General features: G+C 37.3%; 1 pseudogene across 1 annotated transcript; it reads left to right on the top strand.

The window, feature by feature from the left end:
• LOC149830196 (uncharacterized) lies at nt 1-25,077 on the top strand (annotated as a pseudogene). Its single transcript, XR_016433641.1, has 12 exons — nt 1-322; nt 466-539; nt 644-724; nt 1,261-1,386; nt 1,474-1,560; nt 1,670-1,723; nt 22,142-22,232; nt 22,325-22,395; nt 22,505-22,574; nt 23,269-23,677; nt 23,803-23,896; nt 24,583-25,077. The product of XR_016433641.1 is annotated as an uncharacterized LOC149830196 (transcript).
• The last annotated feature ends 606 nt before the right edge of the window (nt 25,078-25,683 follow it).

Genomic DNA, 25,683 nt, shown 5'->3' with positions numbered 1-25,683 from the left:
TAGGGGCTGTGAAATTAGTTGACAATTACTTATGCTGATACAGATTAGATCTCAGGGAGCAGCGAAGCAGAACTCATGCAGGCACTCTGCACCCCGTCTATTGGCGCAGGCGTCGTCCGCACCGTAACATCCCTCTCTCCGCTCGTCCTCGGCCGCCCCTGCAGAAATCCCGTTTGGGGATCTCGCAGAATCGCGCTCTGCGAATTCCGGTCCGGTGCGAGGAATCGATCTTCGCTACTCTTGCAGACGATGGAGACGGCGAGTCCCGAACGCTTCCGATCGGAATTCATGGAAGCGTTGCGCTCCAGGCGTTATGAAGAAGGCTAGATTCCCAATCCCTCTAAAAATCCTGTTTTTTTCCTCTCTTTTTTCGTCCCTCAATTTTTATCCTGATTTTCTTTCATGAATTTCCAGATAATCCGAGATCTTAATCGCGAAATTTTCATTTTCTTTTCGCTTTTTTAGTTCCTCTTTGTGTGGAGCACTCGTCTCCCGTGACTGATCCGAACTACCAGGGGAGTTATTTGGGATCTCGCGAGGTCGGGAACTCTTCTTATCTAGAAATTGTTGTAATCTGTTGCAGATTTCCAATTTCTTCTCCTTTTTTCCGCTTTTTCTCTTAAGAAGTCGATGATGAATGCAGACGATGAAGTCTTTCCCTAGGAAGGACGCAGAGGATCCAAAGGAAGCGTTTGAGGAGGAAAACTTTTACTTGTTTACCGAGGTAATTTCTTATTTCCCTGATTTAGATACTGTTCTGTGGCGGATTGGGTAATGGACAGGCTGGTTTATCGTCGTGGAGAAATTTGGATGAATTTCATAATCCAGATGGTAGTTTTAGTGATTATGAATGCTGAGCGGGTTTCTGAGTGAACACGTGCTTTAGATTTCGTTTCTTCTGTTCGATCTTGATTGGATTATTGACATTTCAGTTTCAAATTCTGCTATTTTGGATCAATTTATTGCACCTTGGATTCTTGAGTGAAAATTCTTCACATAAGTTCAAATATACATGCATAATTGGGTTTAATTTTTGTTGAGAACAAGAATTCTAGCATAGATATAGTTGCATGGAAGGTGAATTTTACACCCTACCCTTCCTGTAGACCTGGCTTTCCTCATATTGAGTACCATTAGTGTTCTTGAATGCTATGATCCATCTCTTGAACTGAGTGTGCTGCATTAGTTTGCGAGAATGTGAATTAGTCCCACAGTTTGTTATATCATGATCAAAAGTGTTGCTTCGATTTTGGTTGTTAGGCAGGTGAACAAGGGAAGATGTCAGTGCTGGTTGTAAGATTGAGAGAGAAGGTGGAGAAAATGCCTGCTATTGTAGTTCTTCATAGCTCTAACAAAACCAAGGAGTGGGTGCAGCCATTGCTTGAGGTAAATGTTAATTCCCTATGTGTTGGTGATTCATTAAAATGTTATAGTGGCATCACCATGTGTGACAGGTCCGATGCCCATTTATAGGCTTATGCTTCACAGGGTTATGTTGCTGTTGCTGTTGATTCACGCTCTCGTGGTGAACGGGCTAAAACTATAACCTTTTATCGAGATGTATAATATCTTTTTTTATCCCCTATGTTTGTTTTATTTGGACACACATATTCTTAACCAAGAGCTGATTTTCTGTATCTTGAGTCAATTCATTTTCTATCTCATGCAGGCTCTTATATCTGCATGGAAAAATGGTGATACCATGCCTTTCTTATTTGACACGGTATGTAAATTGTTTCTTTGTAAAGTTCTCTCTTTCTCTCCTTTGGCTACAAATTCCACCATCAAAATAGACATACAGGGTAATCTTATTATTCACCACAAGTAGCAGTATATCAAGCTTGAAGTGTAATCTGGTGGACTGTAGATTGGTAAGGCCAGAATCATGTGGGTAGTGTAATGAAAGAGAAAAAATGATAAAAGTAGGTGCCTCTTATGGGCTTACAAAAGCACAAGAACATAACCAAACAAGGATGAATACATAAACACATGCACACAAGCCACTTAGGGGCTAAACACAAGTAAAAAATATGATTTTATTGAAGGTGCTTGAGAAAGGATAACCCAACCAAGGAGGAACACCCCTTTATATACACACATGAGGCTCTATAGAGCCGCGGGGAGCATCCCAACAGCTATAAATATAGCCATTGGGAGCTCCCAACGACTATAAATAGATATAGCTGTTGGGGGCTCCCAACGATTATAAGTGGCATTTGACAATAATGCCCATTACAAAAATAGAATGTACAAAATCAGAAAAATAAAGAAAAAAAAAATAAAATGACATATGTGCCCCTAAGGGCAGTGTTGCCAGTATTGGTGCACATCGGCGTGTATCGGCCTACAACAAACAACAACAACAACTACGCCTTCATCCCAAAACAATTGGGGTCAGCGATATGAACCAAAAAAGAAATTCATTTTGGGTCTTCCACATGAATCCTTTTCCTCCAATCATTTCTATCCAACGCCATGTCCTCGGTGAGGTTCAAAGCATTCATATCCTTTCCTATCATCTCCATCCAAGTCTTCCTAGGCCTACCCCGACCTCTTTTAACTAATATATTTTCCCATTTCTCCAACCTTCTAACTGGAGCATCATTAGGCCTTCGCCGAATATGTCCAAACCATCGTAAACGATTCTCTCGCATCTTATTTTCAATGGGTGCAACACCTACCTTCTTACGTATCTCTTCGTTCCGAATCTTATCTTTTATTGTATTTCCACACATCCATCTAAGCATCCGCATCTCAGCTACACTCATTTTTTGAATATGATGTCTCTTGGCAGCCCAACATTCCGTACCATATAGTAAAGCGGGTCTAATAGTCGTCCTATAAAACTTTCCCTTCAACCGCAATGGCATTCTACGATCGCACAGCACTCCAGTAGCACTTTTCCATTTCATCCACCCAACCTTTATCCTATGATTTACATCTCCATCAATTTCTCCATACTTTTGAATGATGGATCCCAAATATTTGAAATAATCATTCACCGGTATATCTTGCTCACCAAGCTTCACTACACTCCCATCACTACTCCGTTGCTTACTAAACCGACATTCCATATATTCAGTCTTACTCTTACTCAACTTAAAACCTCTAGCTTCCAATGTCTGTCTCCATAATTCTAACTTAGCATTAACCCCAGCTCTAGACTCATCAATCAAAACAATATCATCAGCAAACAACATACACCACGGTACATTTTCTTGAATTGATCTCGTAAGCTCATCCATCACAATCGTAAATAGGAAAGGGCTTAAAGCAGATCCTTGATGTAACCCAACCGTTATCGGAAAATTGGTTGTCACCCCTCCACAAGTGCGGACATTGGTTACTACTCCTTCATACATATCTTTAATTATACTAATGTATTTGAGAGAAACACCTTTCTTCATCATAGTCCACCAGAGAACGTCCCTAGGTACTCTGTCGTATGCCTTCTCTAAATCAATAAAAACCATATGCAAATCTTTGTTCCTCTCTCTATATCTTTCAATAAGTTGTCTAAGAAGATGTATAGCTTCCATAGTTGATCTTCCATGCATAAAACCAAATTGATTCTCCGATATCATGACAACCTTCCTCAATCTAGACTCAATCACCCTCTCCCAAAGTTTCATAGTATGACTCATGAGTTTTATACCACGATAGTTTGTGCAATCTTGTATATCACCCTTGAAATGAAATAGGGATCTTCGAAACACGAGCTTTGATTAACAAGAGCAAGTGTCAAGAATGACACTAAAGCATAACCCTTAAAAAGGGTATAACTGGAAACAAAATAAAAATAAAAATGTATTCTTTATTGATATGAAAAACCAATTGCTTAAGAAGCATTGGAGTGAAATACAAGAGGGGCTGCACCCCTTTATATACACAGCTGAAAGAGGACTCAATGGAGCTGTTGGGCACAGTCCAACAGCTCTATTTAGAGCTGTTGGAATGTGTCAGTCCAACAGCTCTATTAAGAGCTGTTGGACTGTGTCAGTCCAACAGCTCTATTGCTAGTCAAGTCTGGACAGGACTTGACTAGCAACAGTCATTCTAGTTCAAACTGAACTAGATGACATAAAGACAAAAAATAAAAATAAAGGAAAAAAAATACAGAAAAGAAAGAAATTAAAAATGTATTTATATATATATATAATAATATAATATTATTATATATACATATATGTACAGTTTTACATTTTAACACTCCCCCTCAAACTTACGGTACAATGAGCGAAAGTTTGTCTAAGAGAAAGTGAAATCGGGGAGCAGCGAGAGGCTTTGTAAAGAGGTCTGCTAACTGATATTCTGAAGTGACATATGGCAGATCAATTATCCCGTGTAGATATTCCTCTCTGACGTAGTGACAATCCATTTCGATGTGTTTGGTGCGTTCGTGGAATGTTCTGTTACTGGCAATGTAGATCGCACTTTTGTTGTCACAACACATTTGTGAAGCCTTTGTTGCTTCAACTCCCATGTCAGCAAGCAGTCGTCGGAGCCAAACTACTTCCATGGTCGTGGTTGCCATGGCTCTGTATTCAGCTTCGGTGGATGAGAGAGATACCTTCTGCTGCTTTTTACACCTCCACGAGATTAATGATTCCCCTAAAAAGACACAAAAGCCAGTGGTTGAGTGTCTGTTATTGGGATCACCTCCCCAATCAGCATCAGTATATGCAATTAAATCAAGAGAAGAGGAGGAAGATAAGAAAAGTCCTCGTGAAAGAGAGGACTTGATGTATCTGATAATACGCATGACTGCTCCCATATGAACAGAAGTAGGAGCATGTTGAAATTGACTTGCTGTATGAACAGCATGTGCTATATCTGGTCTGGTAATGGATAGATAGGAAAGTGCCCCGACAAGCTGTCTGTAAGGAGTAGGGTCTGCAAGAAGTTCTCCATCATCAATCTTCATTTTAACATTAACAACTTCTGGAGTGTCAACTTTCTTATCATCAGTAATACCAGACCTGAAAACAATATCAAAAGCAAATTTAGTCTGAGATAATAAATATCCTCTAGGAGAATAAGCAACTTCAATGCCTAAAAAATATCTCAACAAGCCCAAATCAGTCATTTCAAAATGAGATTTAAGAAGTGTTTTGATTGTTTCAACTCCCTGTTTATCGCTTCCGGTGATGATCATATCATCCACATAAAGAAGAAGCACAATGATTCCTGCATCAGAATTCTTAATAAACAAAGCAGTGTCAGTTAAACAGAATTGAAAACCAATATCAATCATAACACGACTAAACCTATCATACCAAGCTTTTGGTGCTTGTTTAAGTCCATAAAGAGCTTTTTCTAAGCGAAGGACTTTACCCTTAGGAATACTTAGACCAGGAGGGGGTTCCATATATACTTCTTCAACTAGCTTTCCATTTAAAAAAGCATTTTTGACATCCATTTGAAAAATAGACCATTTTTTGATAGAAGCTAAGGCAATTAAGGTTCGGACAGTAGTCATACGAGCCACCGGAGCAAAGGTTTCTTCATAATCAATCCCATATTCTTGGGCATAACCTTTGGCTACTAAACGGGCTTTATATCTTTCAAGAGTACCATCACTCTTGGTTTTAATTTTATAAACCCATCGACATCCTATAGTTTTCTTCCCTGGAGGAAGATCTTGAATATTCCATGTAAAAGCCTTTTCAAGTGCATCTAATTCAACTTTCATGGCTTCTATCCATTTGATATCATTTTTTGCTTGAAAATATGTGGATGGTTCTTCATATGAGTGAATTAATGCAATAACTGCCCTATATGTGGGTGGGAAAGACTCGTATGATACAAACTTTTCTGGAGGCCTCGAGATTCGGGATGATTGTCTAGTTAGAATGTTAGAATATTTCTCAAGTGCACATGGAGTATTAGACTCTTGTCGCCTGGAATATTGAATACTAGTATCTCTATGAACTTCTTCATTTTCAACATTAAGATCAATAATTCTTGGATCATCATCAAAGTTACAATCAAGGTCATATTCATCAGATGTTGATGTTAGATCTAGCAAAAAGGAGTACTCAGTGACGTCTTTTAATTTTCTAAAATCAAAGAAGCTCTCCTTTTCAAGAAAGAAAACATTTCTAGACACATATAGTTTATTATTTTTGAAGTCAAAACATCTATAACCTTTCTGGTTTTCAGCATATCCTAAAAAGGCACAGGGAATTGCACGAGGGGAAAGTTTATCATTTTTGTCAGTAAATATGAAACATTTGCACCCAAATATTCTTAATCTAGAGTAGTCTGGAGAAATGTTCATAAGTTTTTCAATGGGAGTGATATTTTGTAACGAAGAAGATGGCATCCTATTAATGAGATAGGTGGCAGTTAAGGCAGCTTCTGCCCAAAAGTCTTTAGGGACTTGATTTGCTATTAATAAAGTTCTAGTGGTTTCTATAATATGGCGATGTTTTCGTTCTGCCAGTCCATTTTGTTGAGGTGTATAAGGACAAGATCTTTGATGTGTGATGCCATGCAATTTAAGATAATTTTGAAAATCTGTGGATAAAAACTCTCCCCCTGAATCTGTGCGAAAAATAGTAATATCATTTTGAAATTTGTTTTTAACCATATTATGAAAAGTTTGAAAGTATGAAAATACTTCAGACTTATGTTTGAGAAAGTACATCCACGTATGTCGGGAGAAATCATCGACAAAAATAACATAGTAAACAAATCCTCCTTTAGAAATTACTGGTGCAGGACCCCAAACATCCGAGTGTATTAATTCAAGTGGTCTTGAAGAGAAAAAGGTTCTGTTCTGAAATGGTAATCTTTTCATTTTGCCGAGAATACAATCTTTACAATCAAATGATTCAGAGTTACAAAATTTCCCTAGATTTGGAAAATGTTGGATTTTGGCTATATGTGGGTGACCAAGTCTCTTATGTCACAGTTCCAACTCTATTTTTTGAATATTATAACAAAAAGCTTTCTTCGGCATTTCCAAAAAATCCATGTAATAGAGTCCTCCTTCTCTATGGCCTTCCCCAATCAGCTTGCCTGACTGGCGATCCTGTACCCAACAACCATGAGAAGAAAAAGAAATATTACACCCATAATCAGAAATTTGAGATACAGATAAAAGATTTAAATTTAATTTGGGAACATGTCTAATTTCTGGAATAAAAAAATTTTTTGTTTTATAAATTTTTTCAAAATCTCCTATTCCTTCTATTTCAAGAGAAGTCCCATCAGCAGTAAAGACCTTTGACACACTTGTTTTATTTTTAACACATTTGGATAGACTTTGATTATTTGGGGTCATATGAAAAGATGCACCAGAGTCAAGAAGCCAAGAAATTTTACCTAAATCAGAAAAAGATGAGGCTGCTGCGCCGGTTGAAGCTTCAGATGAGGAAGAGGCACCTTTGATGAGAGGCTGAAGGATCTCCATTAGTTGGGCCAGGGAAACTGGTGCATCCTGATCTTTAGGCTCCGATCCAGCAATTGCAGCTCTTTTTTCTCTCAGCTCCTTAAGTTTGGGACATTGTGGCCTGTAGTGTCCCGGTTCATGACAGTGATGACAAATAATTTTCTTCTTATTATAGTCACCATTTTGTCGGTTAAAGTGAGGAGGCCTATATGATCGAACATGATTCCCTGGTCTAGACACGGCTAAAATGGAATCATCTTCAATTTTTAAAGAACCTTTCCGGAGACGATTTTCTTCCATTGTTAACTCTTCAATAGTTTCAACAATAGAAGGAATTTTTCCCCGGTGAAGTAGGGCCGATTTAGTGGTTTCAAATTCCGGCCTTAATCCAGTGATAAACTGGTAAAAATGTTCAACATCGAGTTGTTTCTGACGAAGCTCGATGTCTTCGGCACAATGCCACTTTGGTTCTAAAAGGGAAAGTTCTTCCCAAAGTTCGGACAACCCATTGTAATATTCACGAATAGTTTTGTCTCCTTGTGTCATCATTCGAACTTTTTCTTGGAGGTTGCACACGTGTGCAATATCTTTAAGGGAATACATATTCTTAAGGTATTCCCATGCCTTATCGGCATGATCAAATTTGGCAAGACTTGAGCATTTTTTAATGTCAACGCTATTAATAAGCCATGACATTATCTTCGCATGAGATATTCTCCATTCTTTCCATTTCTTCTCGTATGAGGCAATAGCCTTGATTTTCTCTTCTTCCGATAGAGGGACGTCTTTATCTCCCTCATTTTTAGTAAGAGATAGCTTAGGTTCCGAATCGGAACCATCCACAATCCCCCATAAGCCTTTTCCCCATATATGGTGCTTCATGATTGAAGCCCATGTTACATAGTTCGTATCGCTTAGTTTCATAGGCATGATGGTGACTTTATCATTGTCATCCATCGATTACAAGGAGAGAAAGAATAGGGATAGAAGAGAAACAAGAAGGAAAATGAGAAAGAAAGAAAAAAAAAACAATACAACAAGATGTGAAATCTTCTCCAATGAAGTGATAAAACACTTCTCTTCAAGTGGCGAACACTTTTGCAAACGGGCACGGAAACCGAGGCAGCTTTTCCTCAAGATTTAGTACTTCCGCGGCTCTGATACCATGAAATGAAATGGGGATCTTCGAAACACGAGCTTTGATTAACAAGAGCAAGTGTCAAGAATGACACTAAAGCATAACCCTTAAAAAGGGTATAACTGGAAACAAAATAAAAATAAAAATGTATTCTTTATTGATATGAAAAACCAATTGCTTAAGAAGCATTGGAGTGAAATACAAGAGGGGCTGCACCCCTTTATATACACAGCTGAAAGAGGACTCAATGGAGCTGTTGGGCACAGTCCAACAGCTCTATTTAGAGCTGTTGGAATGTGTCAGTCCAACAGCTCTATTGCTAGTCAAGTCTGGACAGGACTTGACTAGCAACAGTCATTCTAGTTCAAACTGAACTAGATGACATAAAGACAAAAAATAAAAATAAAGGAAAAAAAATACAGAAAAGAAAGAAATTAAAAATGTATTTATATATATATATATAATAATATAATATTATTATATATACATATATGTACAGTTTTACATTTTAACAACCCTTATTCTTATATAAAGGCACCAAAGTACTCTTCCTCCACTCATTAGGCATCTTATTTGTTCGCCAAATCAAGTTAAAAAGATTTGTCAACCATTCTAAACCTTTCTCTCCCAAGCATTTCCAAGCCTCGATAGGTATACCATCTGGGCCAACTGCCCTTCTTGATTTCATTTTCTTCAAAGCCTCTGCAATTTCTTTCTTTTGAATCTTGCGCATGAAGTCACGATTTATCTCATGAAAAGGAATGGAGAAGTCTCCAAGATCTTGAGCATGACTATCATTAAATAGCTTATCAAAATAATCTTTCCATCTCTCCTTAATCTCCTCATCTTTGACTAAAACCCTTTGCGTTTCATCTTTGATACATCTAACCATACCCAAATCCTTCGATTTCCTATCTCTCATCTTTGCAAGCCTATAAATATCCTTCTCGCCTTCTTTGGTATCCAACTTGTCATAAACCTCCTTATATACCTTAGCCCTCGCGTTTCGAACAACTTTTTTAGCTTCCTTCTTTGCTATCATATACTTCTCCAAATTCTCATTATCACGACTCTTACTTAGATTTCTATAACACTCTCTTTTAACCTTAATAGCTAATTTGACATCCTCGTTCCACCATGATGTATCCTTACCTAGTGGTGCACCGCCTTTAGACTCACCCAATACCTCCTTAGCTACTTTTCTCATACCACCCGCTATCTTATTCCACATTGATTCTGAATCCTCCTCGAGACACCAATCAACTTCCTTAACTACCTGCTCTACAAACATTCATTGTTTAGCTCCTTTCAGTGCCCACCACTTAATTCTAGGATCTATCCTATGTCTATCCCTTTTGCGGCATTGTCTAATTCTAAGATCTAAAATTAAGACTCTATGTTGTGTAGCTACACTTTCTCCTGGTATAACCTTACAATCGATGCAACAACCCCTATCTCTCTTTCTAAGTAGGAAAAAATCTATCTGACTCGTATTAACCCCACTTTTAAATGTTACTAGGTGAGACTCCCTCTTCCTAAACCAAGTGTTTGCTAAGATCATATCATAGGACAAACAAAAATCTAAAATCCTTTCTCCACTTTCATTTCTTTCTCCTATACCATAGCCTCCATGGATATTCTCAAATCCATCCCTACTAATGCCTACATGTCCATTAAGGTCACCGCCGATGAAAAGCTTTTCTCCATAAGATGTCTCTTGTACTACTCCATCTAAATCTTCCCAAAATTGATGCTTAATGGAATCATCTAAACCTACTTGAGGTGCATAAACACTAATAATATTAATAATATCCGTACTTAATACTAATTTAATAAGTAAAATTCTATCACCCTTCCTACGGACCTCAACTACATTATCTATAAACTGACGACTCATAACAATCCCTACTCCATTCCTATTCCTATTTATTCCTGTATACCAAATCTTATATCCCCAAGGTTCTATCACTTTAGCTTTCTCACCTACCCATTTGGTCTCTTGAAGACATAAAATATCAATCTTTCTCCTACACATAACATCTACTAACTCTACCAACTTACCAGTTAAAGACCCTATGTTCCAAGTGGCTAACCTAATTTTATGGTCTTGGACTAACTTCTTTACCCCCACCCGTCCAACAAAGTGAGGGAACCCTTGCCTATTTGACACCACACCCGGGCGCCGGTGTGACGCGTCGCTTCTGGGCGACGACCTAGCAACCCTTGCACATTTATCACTGCCTCCGGGCCTAGAGAGTACAGCGCGTCGCTCAGTAGGGAACGCCCCAACGAAATTCTTATATTGGTTCATTTTCATAGGATATGACAAAGTTTTTATGCTGGCTGTCACAGGCCTACCGCAACCCTCCTCCTTTATCCGGGCTTGGGACCGGCAGTGTATAACTACACAGGCGGAGTTATCGGCGTGTATCGGCCTATACGTATAATATTTGCAGAAATCGATATGCTTCACTCCTGAATCAACTATTTTTTAATAAATGTAAAAATACTAAAAAATATTTTTTAATATTTTTTAATGGTTTTAACACGTCATGTTATGATTGACACATAATATTTTTTATTTATTTTTTGGCCCATACAAAATGATTCACTTGAGTATCGGTATCAGCCGATAGAGCTGAATCGTTGGCCAAATGATTCAGGATATCGATACTGACAACATTGTCTAAGGGCACAACCTATTGCATATCAGTGAAATGGCTAAAATACCCCTAATGGGTATTACTTATTACAAATATATATATATATATATACTTATATGAATACCTTTTAACACTCCCCCTCAAACTTATGGTGTGATCACCGAAAGTTTGTCAAGTAAGAAATGAAATTGGAGAGGGATAAGCTTTTGTGAAGAAATCTGCCAACTAAAATTCCGATGCTATATAGGGCAAGATGATAGTCTTCTTAAGATATTCTTTATCAACATAATGGCAAACCATCTCGATATGCTTGGTGCATTCATGAAATGTGTGATTGTCGGCTATGTAGATGGCACTTTTATTGTCACAACATATTGTATATGCACCCGCATGTTTTCCAACAATCTTCTCAACTATATGATTTCATATGTCGTGGTAGCCATGACGCGATACTCAACTTATATTGACGATAAAGACACTTTGTGTTGCTTCTTATATTTTCAGGATACCAGTGAATCACCTATGAACACACAAAAACCCGTAGTTGAGGGTCTATCATTAGGATATCCTTCCCTGGTTAGAGTCAGTATATGCAAGTAATTCAAGTGAGAAGGAAGATAATAAAAGTCCTTTAGAAACAAAAATTTGTAAATATCTAATAACGCGCATAAGACTCATGTGCACGGTTGTAAGAGAATGTTGAAACTGACTTGTTGTATGCACTCCATGAGAAATGTCAGGTCGAGTAATTTTCAAATAAGGGCCCTAATCATTTTTCAAAAAGGAGTGATGTCTGCAAATGGTATTCCATCATTGATCTTCATCTTTGCATTAATTACTTTAAGAGTGTCCACCCTTTTTTCATCTGTAATGCCAGACTTGTCAATAATCTCGATGGAAAGCTTATATTGAGTTAGTAAATATATGTTACCTCAATCCCTAAAAAGTATTTAAGAAAACCTAGATCTGTCATTTCAAATTTTTATTTTAAAGAACTAACTGTAATGAAATAAGAACAAAAGCAGACAAATTCCTCTTGTGGGCTTACAAGAACACAACCAACTCACAAAGAACACAAATTAATCAATTCACACCACCCACACAAGGGTTAAGAGAATAAAATAAATGCTTTTGTATTACACAAATGCCTAAGAAAGCATTGAAAATATACAAAGGCTTAAGGCCTTATTTATAACAAGTGAGAGAGATAGGGAGCAACCCAACTAGCTCTTGGGTTGCTCCCAACGGTCACATTTGTGACCGTTGGAAGCAACTCCAACAACTAGTTGGAGTTGTCCCAATCGATTACATTAAAAAGACAAAATAAAAAAAAATATGAATAAAAAATTATACAATCAGCCCCTAATGGGTTGACTTATATTGCAAGATAAAATGACCGAAATATCCCTGATGGCTATTTATATATATATATATATGTATATATATATATATTAAAAGCACATCTTAATACCCTCCTCAAAATCACTGCATAACAATCGAGAGTTTACCAAGTAGGAAGTAAAATCTAGGTGATAGGAGCACTTTAGTGAAGAAATCCGCCAGTTGATACTCAGATGGAACAAAAGGCAATGTGATGGTCTTCTTCATAAATTCCTCTCAAACGTAGTGACAATCCATTTCAATGTGATTGGTTCTTTCATGTAATGTATTATTACTTGCAATGTAGATTGCGCTCTTGTTGTCACAACATAATCTTGAAAGTTCTGTAATGTGAAATCCCAAATCTTCTAGCAATTATCTCAACCATACTAACTCAGACGTAGTTGTCGCCACGATACGATACTCTGCTTCATTGGAAGAGAGGGACACATTTTGCTGCTTCTTGTATCTCCAAGAACCAGTGGTTGAGCGTAAAGAAACACAAGAACCAGTGGTTAAGCGTTTATCATTCGCATGCCCTCCCCAATCAAAATCAGAATATGCAATAACTTTTAATAGGAAAGGGGATGAAAGAAATAGCCCATAATTAATAGAATTTCAAGTATATCTAATAATTCTCATTACAATATTCCTATGTATGATAGTGGGAGCATGTTGAAATTGACTAACAGAATGAATAACATGAGAAATATCATGACAAATAATAAAGAAATAAGACAAAGCTTCAATCATTTGTCTATATAGAGTTGGATCCTTTAGAGGTTCTCCATCATCTTTCTTTATCTTTGCATTGATGACCTCTGGAGTATCTACTCGTTTTTCATCTGAGAGTTATGATCGTTCGATGATGTCTGCTACATACTTAGTCTACGATAACAAATAACCATAATGTGAGTAAGCCACTTATATTACAAGAAAACATCGTAAAATCCAAGATTTGTCATATCAAAGTTGACTTTGAGCATATCTTTGATATGACTAACTCCCTGCTTATCACCTCCTATGCTAATCATATCATCAACGTAAAGAATTAATATCATCATTCCTATATTAGAAGACTTAAGAAACAATGCAGTGTCAGGATAACAAGATTTAAAGCCAAGTTGTATAATCACACTACTGAATCAATAATACCAAGCCTTGGGAGCTTGCTTTAGGCCATACAATTCTTTTCATAATCAATTTTTTTTTTCATGTGCTAAACTTAAACCCGGTGGGGGATCCATCTAAAGTTCCTCATTGAGATTACAATTCAAAATGACATTTTTATATTCATTTGAAAAATTGATAAATTTTTAATCGATGCTATAGATGGGTTCTAACAATAGTCGTTCGAGCGACTGGAGCAAATGTCTCATCATAGTCTATTCCGTATTCTTGGCTATATCCTTTGGCTTTGTATCTTTCTAATGTCCCATCACTTTTAGTTTTTATCTTATAGACCCATCTACATCCTATAGCTTTCTTTTCTCTAGGTAATATTTGAATTTCTCAAAAATTTTCCTTTTCTAAAGCTTTTAGTTCGTCATTCATTGCCTTAATCATTTCTTGATTTTTAACATCATAGTAAGATGATGGTTCTACGTACGAGTGTATAGCCATGAGGCAAACTCTATATTTAGGTTTAAAGGAATCATAGGATACAAATCTATTAGGTCTTCTAACACTAGAGGAATCTATATCTTGATTTTGAGAGTATCTTTCTAAAGCACACGGTGGATGGTCTTCGATACGTCGAGTATATGTTTGAATTTTATTATGAGATTGGTATATATTATCAAGACTTTCATTCACATTCCTATGTGCATCATGAGTGTCTTCATTGTCACTCATGCATATCATGAATGTCATCACATCTTTCATGCTCATTGACAAGGTCGAAAATAAATGAAGTCACAATGCTCTTGGATTTTCTCTTTACCAAATCCATTTTCATTTTCAACAAAAGTAACATTTCTTGAAACATATAGTTTGTTCCTTTTAATTTCATAACATTGATACCCTTTTTTTAATTTCAAAAAGATAAAATACAAAAAAATAAAAATAAAAAATTATACAGTCAGCCCTTAATGGGTTGATTTCTATTAAAAGATAAAATGATCAAAATACCCTTGATGGGTATTTCCATTTATATATATATATATATAAGAAGCACATCTTAACACTAACTCCCTGTTTATCTCCTCCAGTAATGATCATGTCATCAACATAGAGAAGGATAACGACACCTGCATCCGATTTTGTAACAAACATAGCAGTGTCAATATAACAATATTTAAAACCAAGCTTAATAATAACAAGGCTAAATCTATCACACCAGGCATTAGGAGCATGCTTCAAACCGTATAAAGCTTTTTTTTAAGTGAAGAACCTTTCTTGTTGGGATTTTATATCCTGGTGGAGAATCCATGTATACGTCTTCTTTCAATGCCTCATTTAAAAAGGCATTTCTTACATCCATCCGGTAGATGTGTCAGTTCCTAATGGCAGCTAAAGCTATGAGGGTTTGAATTAGAGTTACCGGAAGCTTCTTAGATAGGTGGGAAGCTCGCTTCCCAGAAACTCGCTTCGGATGCACGATACTCCACCCTTTCGAAACTTGATGAGAACCTCGATTCCCCCACGCTTCTCCTATGCTTTCCACATGCTTCATCTATTCTTCTTATATGTTCTCCTACTCAACTTTTCATGTTTTTTTATGTGTTTTCTCTCACTCTTCTCACTCACTTTCGTGTGTTTTCTCTAAATTGGTAGTCATCATTTTTAGATTTTGTTAAAATTTTAATTATTACACTAAAAAAATCATGAAATTTAATATTAGTCACTTTATTTTAGTTTTTATTTGTGTTTCATTTTGATTTTCATTCAATTCATATATTTCTTTTTTAATATTCCTCGCTTCCCGCTTCCTATACATTTTAAAATACATCGATTCTCGCTTCCGCTTCCCGTATCGTTTCCCGCTTTCGCTTCCTAGTCTGGCAACCTTGGCTTGAATTGAAATCATCCTAGCTACTGGCACAAAGGTTTTATCGTAGTTTATCCCTATTCCTGTGTATAACCCTTGGCTACTGACTTAACTTTATATCGTTCTAAGAAGCCATCACATTTGGGTTTTACCTTATATATCCATCTACAACCTATGGTATTTTTTTCTTGTGAAAGATATATTTTTCACGTATTTGATTTTTCTAAAGCTTCAAGCTTAATGTTCATGTCATCTATTGATTCAGGATGATTTTTGGCTTGTTTATATGTAGTAGGTTCGAAATAGGAGACATTTTTTGCTAGGCATGCTCTATATTGAAGGAAAAAAGACTCATAGGATACAAATCTATCTGAGAGTCTAGATTCCCTAGTGGATTTTCTAAACGTACTAGATTCCTGTGACTGAAGAGTAGAATATCTTTCTAAGGCACTAGGCTGACTATCATTACCTCTTCTTTTATACTGAATAACAAATGATTAATCTATAACATGGTTCTCACTCATGATCATGAGTACTTATTTGAGGTTCTTCATTCATAACATCAATACTAAAATAATCTTTCTTATCTTCAGGAAGAAATTCAAACAAAAAAAATAATTATTAGCTTTCTTAGGCACATTTTGATCAAATGAACTTTTTTTTCCAAAAAAGTCACATTTCTAGAAAGAGTTTGTCATTTTTTAGTTCATAACATATAAAACCTTTCTGTTTTTTCACCGTATCTAAGGAAGACATAAAGTATAGCTCTAGGGGACAATTTGTCATTTTTATTGGTGAGAACAAAACATTTGTAACAAAAGATTCTCAATCTAGAGTAATCAGGGGAATTTTTAAAGTTTTTGAAAAAGTGTAATGTTCTATGTCACATGGGTGCGTGTGCGGGTGCGACACGGGTGCGGCGCAGTTTTAAAAATTTTGGACACGGGGACTCGGCTATATATATATTTATTTATTTAAAAAAAAATCGTGACTGTGCATACAACACAGTCTATGCACAGTACAGTCACTGTGACTGTGCACAGTCACTGTGACTGTGCATTGTGCACTGTGCACAACAGTCTCTATATATATATATATTTTAAAAAATATATAAAAAAACATTTCTTTTAGTTTTTTCACCCTAAAATAGATGAATATAGACTCGGTCAATATTGACCGAGTCCAAAACGAGGATGGACTCGGCCTCAATTCGTTGACCGAGTCCGACTCCTCGTTGACAGAGTCTGGGTCGTGTCCTAAGCCGCACCCGTGTCAGGGCGTGTCGACTCGGGTGCGGTGCCTCCCTAGCCGAGTCCGTGTGACATAGGTAATGTTTTAAAGTTTGACAGATGACATTCTATTTATGAGATAGACAAGGGTAAGTGCAGATTCGACCCACAATTCTTTTAGGACATTTTTTGAAATGAATAGAGTTCTAGTAGTTTCTATCATAGTTTAAAAACTTGCTGGGTTGACTCGGCTCGGATCACCCAGTCACCACGTCAAAAAATAGGTGTGACCCGACTTCAACAAAACTTGGCCGCCAAGTCATGGGCGAGTCATGCATATATACATATCTAATAGATTTTATGTATAATTACATATATTATATAAAATATAATATAAATACTATGTATATCACATATAAAAATATGATTATACATGTATTAATAAAATTATACATTAAATATATTATAAAAATATCATATAATGTATATTATATATAATATATTGGTAAAATACTATAAAATATAGATAATATGTACATATATTTATATATTTTATATAAAATATAAAGTTAACATGACCTGCCCGAGTCACCGAGTTGAGCCGACTGAGTCACGAATCACTCAAGGACAAGCCGAGTGATGAATCATCGAGTTTTAAAATATGCTTCCTTTCTACCAATCCATTTTATTGAGAGGTGTTAGCACAAGATCCTTGGTGTCCAATACCATTCATTTCCAAGTATTATTTGAAATCATTGGACATAAATTCTCCTCTTGAATCAGAGCGAAAAATAGCTATATTAGCTTCAAATAATTTTTTCAATAAGTTGTGAAAATTTTTAAAAATTTCAAATACTTCATGTTTGTGCCTAAGATAGTAAATCCATGTGTATCGAGAATAATCATCGATAAAGATCACATAATAAGCATAATTGGTGTCGGTCCCCGTACATCCGAATGTGTTCATCACCATGAATCTACCCTCGTTCATCTGTTTCTTTACCTATGTCCATCAGCCTTGTTGAACCTCCTCAAAGTGAGCCTATCACTGAATCTAGTACGACCCCTTATAGAACCTGTCTTGTCTCCTAGTGAGTCGGCTTCTGAGTCCGGTAGTTCACCTTCATCTTCGGGGATCAATCCAGTTGTAGATCTTGGACGCATACCTCGGGTGTTTGCTCAAAATCCATTTGCTCCTCAGAGGACTCACCACATGATCAGTCGTGCCCAAGACGAAACTCTTAAACCAAGGACCTTTATTGCCTCTTCAAACTACTCCTTCCCAACAGCCTTTGTAGCCTAACTGACCAAAGATCAAGAATCAGCTTGCTTCAAACAAGCATCTCAACTTCAGATTGATGAATGCCATGAGAAAAGAATATGTGGCTTTAATGAAAAATCAGATGTGGACACTGGTACCCGCATAGCCTTCTTAGAATCTTGTCGGGTGCAAATGGGTGTATAAGGTCAAAAGAAATTCTAATGGCTGGCTTGAACGATATAAAACAAGGCTTGTTGTGAAAGGGTTTCATCAAGAAGGATTAGACTTCTTTAAGACCTTTAATCCTGTGAACCAACCACCATTTAGACAGTTTTGTCAATTGCGCTAAGCTTTGGTTGGCTGGCGAGACAGTTAGATGTGAATAATGTTTTTCTTAACAGGACTTTAGAGGAAACTGCATATATGATTCAACCTTCAGGCTTTTAAAATCTAGATTTTCCTAATCATGTGTGCAAACTTAATAAAGCTCTATATGGATTGAAACAAGCCCCACAAGCTTGGTACCAAGAGTTGAGTGATGCCTTGATTAAACCTGGTTTTGCAAGTTCCAAGACAGGTCCCTCCTTGTTTACGCTGTGTAAAGGTGACTTGCGTGTTTATATTCTAGAATATGTTTATGATATCTTAATTACAGGGAACACCGATGAGGTTATACAAAGCTTAGTAGATTTTGTTGGGAAGCGATTTGCCTTGAAGGATCTTGATCAACTTCGTTACTTCCTTGGAATTGAAGCAGTCTACACAGCCCAATGACTGCTGTTGTCTCAGAAGAAATATATTACGGATCTGTTGTTGAGAACCAACTTGGTGGATGGCAAACCCATCTTCACTCTGATGGCTGCATCAACTAAGCTTGCTGCATTGAAGGGTAATGAGTTTAATAATCCCACTATGTATCGGAGTGTTGTTGGTGCACTCTAGTACGTGACCATGACCAAGCCAGATCTTTCATTTAGTGTTAACCAAGTCATCGTCCAACAGTTGAGCACTGGGCGAGCTGTCAAGAGGATATTACTATACTTAGTATACTATCCAATATGATTTGTTACTGAGGTTCTCTAAGTTCAAATCTATCTGTCTATTCCAACACTGATTGGGCTGGTTTCCCAGATGATCACATATCTACTTCAGGATATGCTGTGTTTCTTGGACTAAACCTTATTTCCTGGAGTTCAAAGAAGCAATATGTGGTCTCTCGCTCTAGTACTGAGGCCGAATTTCGGGCTGTTGCCAATGATGCTGTAGAAACCTCTTGGTTGCAGTATTTACTTCAAGAACTCAAGGTGGGCGTTAATGACGTTCCCACTATCTGGTGTAATAGTGTTAGTGCTACCTATGTTGCAGCTCATCTTACGTACCATGGTATAAGCAAACACATCAAAATTGATGTGCATTATGTTCGAGAGAAGATAGCTTAAAAGGCTCTTCGAGTTCTTCATCTGTCCTCAAAGGATAAAATAGCCAATATCCTCACCAAGCCTTTACCAGTGGGTCAATTCATTGATTTCAGGTCCAAGCTTAACGTCACCTATGGGACGTCTGGCTTGCAGGAGGCTGTTGAAGCACATGGTGTCGTGAGAAAGGTCTCTCTAGAAGAGTCAAGAAAATGTGAACATAAGGAGTTTCCTTCCCAATGTGAGTGAACGTTCTGAAACCAAATCTGATTGTCAACGTGTGAAGAGTCTTATTGGAAGGATGCCTAGAGACTATGTAGTCAAAAGCGCTAGGCTGTGCCTAGTTGGTGGACTCCTAAAAAGCATAGTCGGAGACTGGGCAGACTAGTCGGTACCTTAATTAAAAAAATAAAAGATATAAAAAATATGCAAATGAACTATTAAATTAGCAACAAACATATATACAACATAAAATCAATCAACAATAAGCAATAGACCAAAAAAAAACATGATTACAAAACCTGCCCAAATATTAAAAACAATTGAATAAGCAAAGCAAACAGCTTCAACAAATACCAAATAATTTAAAATAAAGTGCTAAAACTAACAACAAACATATATGATGTATCCAATGTAAAATTAATCAACAACAAATTCATGAAGCATAAAATATTTCTATCGTGAAGCATAGTAAACATGCTATATTACAAAACCTGCCCAAATATTATTAAGACCAACAAAAAGATGTATCAAACATAAAATTAATCAACAAATGCACAAAGTACTAAATACCATTATCATGAAGCATAGCTGCATAGTAAACCTGTTATATTACAAAACCTGCCTAAAAATTAAGAAATAAACAAGCAAATAATTGCCAATATCAACAAAAGCTATGCAATTTAAACATAATCTGAATTCTTAAAATAAAGTTAATCAACAATTTGAAACAGATGCAGATAATCTAGATGTACCTGACCTCAACTAAACTGGGTCCATACAATATCTGTGTACTGTAATAGGGATGCTGTGTAGGGTTAACTCCAAACCAGCTGAGATTCAAGCTGTTGTCATCTGTTTATTTCTATGAAAAAGTGCAATTGTTCAATGCCAGATCATTGTAGTGTCTCTATCTGGTGAAGTAGATGCAAGGCATTGTTTCCGATTCCACATTCAGTCAGTCTTTGGTTGATGCTTCTTTCGAGACTTCTGCACCGATGACAGGAAGTTAGCTATGTGAACAAAATACAGAATAAAACAGAAGAAAGAGAGTGAAAAACACACACAAAAGCATATCAAAAGAAGAAGAGGCGGAGGATGGGGGAGAGAAGAAGAAGAAAAAAAAAGAGAAGAGAAGCAGAGGAAGGGTGTGAAGAAGAATAAGATGAGTCGGGGAGAGAGAGGAGAAGAAGAAGAAGAAGAAGAAGAAGAGAGGCGGAGGAAGGGTGTGTGAGTCGGGGAGAGAGAAAGAAAGACATAGAAAGAGAGGAGAAGAAAAAGAAGAAGAGGTGGAAGAAGGGGGGAGAAGAAGAAAAAGAAGAGAAGCGGAGGAAGAGTGTGAAGAAGAAGAAAAAATAAGAAGAGAGGCGGAGGAAGGGTGTGAAGAAGAAGAAGATGAGTCAGGGAGAGAGAAAGAAAGACAGAGAGGAGAAGAAGAAGAGGTGGTGTGTGTGTGGGGGGGGGGGGGGGGGAGCATGCATACCTGAGGGCGACGATGGTGCGGTGAGGGCGACAACGGAGGGCAGGCGAGGGCGACGCCGCGACTTGCGAGTCTGCGACTGCAAAAGTGAGCGAGAGAGCAGAGAGCAAGGGAGATCGAGAGAGCAATGAGCGACAAAGAACAGAGAAAATGAGAGAGTAAGAGGGGAAGGGTTTTATAATCCTCCCCTCCCCCTCTCGTCTTTTCGTATTAAAAAAAAAGGTCTTTTGCCCTCGCGCAAGGTCCCTTAGCGACTAGCCCGACTAGGTGCCTAGTTGGTGCCTAGTCAGCACTTTTGACTACATAGCCTAGAGTGAAAGAATCAATTAAGGCCTAGTCAGCACTTTTGACTACATAGCCTAGAGTGAAAGAATCAATTAAGGAAGTTAGTCCTAAGAGTAAGTTGGAGTCTGCCATATTGAACAAGGAGGAAAGACTCCTCTTACCGTATGTAAACCTCAATACAATATTATAAATAAAAAAATTCTCTCTATGAATTTGATGAGTGAGAGAGAGACCTAAAGCAAGATCTTCAAGCTGTAAATAAACTGAGTTTATGTTTTTCTCAATTTTTTGTTTTTTGGGAATGAAGAATGATATTTGAGAAGAATTGGGTTAAAACCCAAATGGGGACTGGTGACCATAGCGTGGACAGTGGATAACTTTATATGGGATGTGAGATTGGGTAGAAGGTTCAAAGAATTTTATGTTTTAAATAAATGGTTAACATATATGTTTAACATACTTAGGCTGATATTGTAGAAGACTAAGGTTTCCGCCTCAAGTACCCAATTACTAACTATGATTTCCTTAGGGTTTGGCAAGATCCTGCTCACTTTTTTGAAGCATGACATGACCCTACTCATGAAACAACCAGAAGGGTATTTAGTGCTTTTATTTCACGGTAATATTTATGCTTCTACATCAAATGGATCTCTGATCAATGTTCTATGTTTACTTAAACGTGGAAGGTCTGGGACTTGATAAAATTAGCCGACTATCTAACTCAGAGGGAAGATGTTGATCCTTCTAAAATTGGGATTACTGGTTAATCACTTGGAGGTGGGTGCTTAAGTTTTATTTTTATTTTTTTAATATTTAGTGAGCCACTTGCAATTGAAATATGCAACTGATACCTTAGTTTGAGGCTACAGGAATTCCTGCTTGGTTGGCTGCTGCTGTCGATGCCAGGTATGCAGTGGTTGTGCCAATAATTGGTGTTCAGGTATGAACCTTGTTGCCTACTGTTTTCTTTTCCTGTATGATTTCTGTAATTCTTTGAGGCTTGGACTATATTCTAGATGACACTAATCAACTTGCCAGAATTATTACAGGGATTTCGTTGGGCATTGGAAAATGATAAATGGCAGGCTCGAGTTGATAGCATAAAGCCCGTTTTTGAAGGTGGGCTTGCACACTGTCTGCTGAATCTCAGTTCTTGTTAGGATGTCCAAGTTGTCTATAGGTTATATCATGATTTTATTAATCTTCCAGGCTTTAAAATGTGTATTGTTATTAGTTGGAGCCTTAACACTAGGATATTGGTGTAAGTTTTCCAAGTTGTTGAACCTACGAGATTGTAAGGTTACCTAATATGGTAGTTTTTGTTGTTTAGATTTGATAAACTAGAAATGCTTTGTGCATTTCCTCGTTGAAAAATTGTTTTTTTTCATATGCATTTTTGTTGTTTAGATTTGATAAACTAAATGCTTCTTATGTTTCCTCTTGTTTTACAATTACTTTTTTTCATATTCATTGTACAATATCACTAGCTTATAGAATTTCCCTTTTTTTTCCCTTTCTGTATCATGATCGTGCATTTGAAGTACTGTCTTCTTTTTAATGTCTGCTGTTTGCTACATAAAATGAAATACAAAACTTGGTTCTTGTTACATATCCATGCACACTGCAGGGAAGCTTCATTGCTTCCACTGGGTTATTGTTGTTTCCAATACCTTATTCAATTAATATATCTTCTTGTCACAAATCTATCTAGCCTTGTGTTTGTTTCAGAGGACACAGCCTAGACGCTGCTGATAAAGTTGATAAAATCATGTGTAACCTTTTGTTATTTTCATTCCTTTATGCATATGAATAGAGATGCAGCAGGACCCACAGGGGCTCATGCTTAGAGAAACTGGTTACTGTTTCTTCATGCATGACAAATGCATTTGGACATAAGCATGCATGACAGAACCCTTTGGTATTTTGTAATGTCCAAGGCAACATACCATTCTAGAAGCTTGCATGGTGTGTCTCCTCCCCTTATCTTTTCCTTTTTGCATTTTCAAAAATATAAATAAATTTTTGTGTTCATGAGATTTTGTTTGTCTAGTATTCATGCTTTCATCCCAGGGATATGGGAATCTATAGCCCAAATGGCAATTCAAGGCGATCAGTTAGTGACAGATGTAGTTCTTCTTCAACTGTCAGCATCAGAAAATCCAATTTTTTTTTCTGGTTGCAAGAGCCCGTGTTGATTTATTGATAGGGCAGTGGTGGAGAAGGTTTGTTTTTGTCATTGCACATGATGTAATTTTATTTGTTTCATTTTATTTTCATTTGTATTGATTATCAATTAGCTTGTCTTTTCCTGTCAGTTTCTTGATTATCATCCTGTTTTTTGTTTCAGGTATGGGACCGAATTGCACCAGGACTAGCTCATCAATTTGATGTGCCTTACTCTGTTCCGGTTATTGCACCGCGTCCTCTACTTACCTTAAATGGTATCTATTTCCAGAACTTTCTAGTTCTCAATATAAATATGCAAATTTCAGGTGTCCTTTCTTTTTCCTCTGTTCTCTTCTATGCAACAGGGATTCGGCTAGCAGGGTGCCGCACCCGCGTCGACGCGACTCAATGCGGGTGCGGTCAACCCGTCCCTGGGTGCGTTGACCGCACCCAGGGTCATTTCGGTCTATTTTTTGGTTTTTTTTTTTAAATTTGCCCTGTGAAATGGGCTGCGGAATTAAAAAAAATCTTTGGGGGGGGGGGGGGGGGGCGCTGCCCCCCTATAACCCCCCGCCAGGGGCGCCCCTCCCCCCCCCTCCCCAACCCGTGCCGGGGGGAACCCCCGGACCCCCCTTCTCTCTCTCTCTCTCTCTATATATATATATATATATACATATATATATTACATTTTTACCCCTGCCGCACCGCCGCACCCAAGGTTTTTGAAAGTGCCACACCCCCGCACCCGCACCCATGTGACATAGCTTCTCTTCAAAAAGATTAAAAAATAAATAACGCTACTTGAACTGTAAATAAAAGTTGAACTGCAGCTTAAATTTCTTCCTTCCTGTTCAAGGTATACTTTGATGATTGTCAAACAGTGTAGTTCTTCAAAGGAAAAGAAAAGAGAAAGAAAGGTGACAGTTTCCTCTTGATTTCCTTTTTTTCACGTGTCTGGCAGGTGCAGAAGATCCACGGTGCCCTATTGGAGGTTTAGAGCTTCCTATTTCAAGGACACATAAGGCTTATGAGAATGCTAAAACACCAGATAGTTTTAAGGTTGCGTATATGTTTTGTGTAGAGAGAGGGAGAGTTCTGGGACACTTTTTTTCCATTTCCATAAGGACCAAAATTCATGGAGAAGACTTAAGTGTAACTTTTCTTCCCTTGTTTCTGTTGCTTTGACAGTTCATAGCACAACCAGGGGTTGGGCATTTTATGACTACCGAGATGGTAATGGAAGCAAGCGATTGGTTTGATAAATTTCTTATGTAAGCCGGTATCCATACTGCTTAGGCTTTGTCTTTGTTAAATTGAGATGCAGTTGACTTTGTGGCTCTTGCGGCTTCCATGTACTTATACAGCTTCTAATAATTTATCTAGTCAATCTAAATGGCTAGACGATGTTTTCATGGTTGTAATTCTGAGATGGACAAATGCCAGTGATATTTGAAAATATAATAATTTTATCGTGATATATTGTAAAATATAAAATCCTGTTAAAATATTGCGATTTAATGATAGTAACATTAAACTGCAATTTGTTATATTGTTTTTCCTAGATTTCCCAAAGTAACAAACCTTTTAGTTCATCACAAGATTTTTTCTTTGCCAAGAAAATCCTGATATGGAGGTTTGCCATTAACACTGCATACCTTGACTGGAAGAGATCCTTTTGGGCTTTCTAAGTTGACCAAGCCTTTGCCGAGTTGCTAATGTTTGTGGTACGAGACTTAAACATAAACAGCCAAATTTGTGGAGGCAACAATGTAATCACATTAAGAAAATTCATGTTCCACCAAAAAAAAAAGAAGAGAGCACATCGGGAGTATACTTTTTTGATAACTAAGTTGGTGAATGCTCCTTTAAGGGCATGTTTGGATTCAGGTTTAGTGGTAGTGGAATCCAATGCCACCAAATCCTTTGAACATAAATCTAAGGTATGTTCAGCTGCTCCTTTCAAATAGCAACAGATTTAAGGATCTTCAACATTATCATGAGTTTTTGAAGAATCATGTGATCATGAATAACATTAAAATAAAATGTACGAAGAGCTGTAATA

Source organism: Nuphar pumila, chromosome 8 (genome assembly GCF_984573655.1).
Source record: "Nuphar pumila chromosome 8, dmNupPumi1.hap1.1, whole genome shotgun sequence".
In the NCBI taxonomy this organism is placed as follows: Eukaryota; Viridiplantae; Streptophyta; class Magnoliopsida; order Nymphaeales; family Nymphaeaceae; genus Nuphar; species Nuphar pumila.
The sequence above is the reverse complement of the archived record's forward strand: the minus strand, read 5'-3'. Positions and strand labels throughout refer to the sequence as shown.